This window comes from Haemaphysalis longicornis, unplaced genomic scaffold, assembly GCF_048455015.1.
Source record: "Haemaphysalis longicornis isolate Haplotype H1 unplaced genomic scaffold, Haemaphysalis longicornis Haplotype H1 scaffold_11, whole genome shotgun sequence".
In the NCBI taxonomy this organism is placed as follows: domain Eukaryota; kingdom Metazoa; phylum Arthropoda; class Arachnida; order Ixodida; family Ixodidae; genus Haemaphysalis; species Haemaphysalis longicornis.
Window position 1 is genome coordinate 76,981,612 of NW_027526214.1, and position 2,232 is coordinate 76,983,843.

General features: G+C 45.2%; 1 non-coding gene across 1 annotated transcript; it reads right to left on the reverse strand.

The window, feature by feature from the left end:
- Positions 1-1,220: 1,220 nt before the first annotated feature.
- Trnae-cuc (transfer RNA glutamic acid (anticodon CUC)) lies at positions 1,221-1,293 on the reverse strand. The gene has a single exon. It is a non-coding gene; the product is annotated as a tRNA-Glu (tRNA).
- Positions 1,294-2,232: the final 939 nt, after the last annotated feature.

The window sequence follows — 2,232 nt, forward strand, 5'->3', positions numbered from 1 at the left end:
AGTGGGGACCGAACCCACGCCTGTCGATTACATGTCGAATGCCTTACCAATTCGGCTATCTGGGCGACTGTGTTCTCCTTCACTTTCTGGGCTAATTATATTTACTAGAAGTGTATCTGACTCTTGAGGGTGGTAGCCAGCGCCACTCTGACTCCACGGGGAGAAGGGGACCTTCTTTGCAACCCCCGCGGCGTGACTAGAACGTCCACGGCCTGTCATGAGCGGGTTACTGGCGGGAATCCCTCTTATGCTACCTAGGCATCAAGGCTGCCAGAACCGAGACCCTCGCTAGGCTTTCGCAGAATAATATAGTAAGGAAATGAGGGGCTCGTTGAGGAAATACAGAAAGATAGGTCGGCAGTCTACAATGCCAAAGGAGGCATAGGGGTGTGGTTAGGCTCTTTTCTTTTTCACTAAGGTTAATTAGGTAAACATTTTTTTTAATATACAGAAGAAAGAAAGAAAGAAAAACACGCGCCCAGAGTGGGGACCGAACCCACGCCTTTCGATTACATGTCGAATGCCTTACCAATTCGGCTATCTGGGCGACTGTGTTCTCCTTCACTTTCTGGGCTAAATATATTTACTAGAAGTGTATCTGACTCTTGGGGGTGGTAGCCAGCGCCACTCTGACTCCACGGGGAGAAGGGGACCTTCTTTGCGACCCCCGGGGCGTGACTAGAACGTCTACGGCCTGTCATGAGCGGGTTACTGGCGGGAATCCCTCTTATGCTACCTAGGAATCAAGGCTGCCAGAACCGGGACCCTCGCTAGGCTTTCGCAGAATAATATAGTTCTTTATTTCTTCTGTATATTAAAAAAAATGTTTACCTAATTAACCGTAGTGAAAAAGAAAAGAGCCTAAACACACCCCTATGCCTCCTTTGGCATTGTAGACTGGCGACCTATCTTTCTGTATATGTATATATATATATATATATATATATATATATATATATATATATATATATATATATATAAATATATATATATATATATATATATATAAATATATATATATATATATATATATATATGTATGTACGTATATTTATATATATAGTAAGGAAATGAGGGGCTCGTTGAGGAAATGCAGAAAGGTAGGTCGGCAGACCACAACGCAAAAGGAGGCATAGGGGCGTCGTTAAGCTCTTTTTTTACTGTGGTTAATGAAGTGAAATTTTTTTTAAATAAATACGAATGAAAGAAAGAAAAACACGCGCCCAGAGTGGGGACCGAACCCACGCCTTTCGATTGAGATCTCGAATGCCTTACCGATTCGGCTATCTGGGCGACTGTGTTCTCCTTCACTTTCTGGGCTATTTATATTTACTAGAAGAATTTCTGACGCTGAGGGTGGTAGCCAGCGCTACTCTGACTATACGGGGAGAAGGGGACCTTCTTTTCCACCCCCCGGGCTTGATTCGAATGTCTACAGCCTGTCATGAGCGGGAAACTGTCGGGAAGCCCTCCTATGCTACCTAGGCATCAAGGCTGCCAGAGGGGAATTCGTTAGGTCATATAAAGGTATGAAGTATTTTTGCAGTTTGAAAGAAAGTGGTGAAAAAATGGCCGCCGGGTGGGGTCTGAACTCACGACCTCCAGAATACCGGTCTGGTGAGATAACCACTACGCTACTGGCGGGGCTGTTTCCCCACCACCTTCTCGGGTATTTATGTTAAGGTATTTGTTGTTTCCTGCACTTGGGGGTGGTTTCCTTTTCCTGGTTTTCTGCACCTAACGCATTCCCCTCTTTGCTTTCCGGGGTTTTCTTGACTGACAACCCTTATTCGGCCTTAATTCACTGATCCCCTCATTTCCAATTTTTGATTCGCTCCGTTTTTATATCATCCCCAGCCCATCTACCCCGGCTGCAGGGCAAAGGCCTGTCCCATTATTCTCCAATTACCTCGCTCCTGGGCCAACTGTGACCAATTTATACCCGCAAACTTCTTGATCTCATCTGCCCATATAACTTTCTTCCGCCCCCTGCAACGCTTGCATTCTCTAGGGATCCACTCTGTTACCCTTAATGACCAGTGGTTATCTTTCCTTCGCTATACATGCCCCGCCCACGTCCATTTCGTCTTCTTAATTTCTACTAATAGGTCTTTACCACAAGGTTTCTCCCTGACCCACTCCGCTCTCTTCTTGTCCCTTAATGTTACAGCTTTCATTTTCCGCTCCATTGCCCGCTGAGTCGTTCTCAATTTAAGTTGAATATCTTAGTGA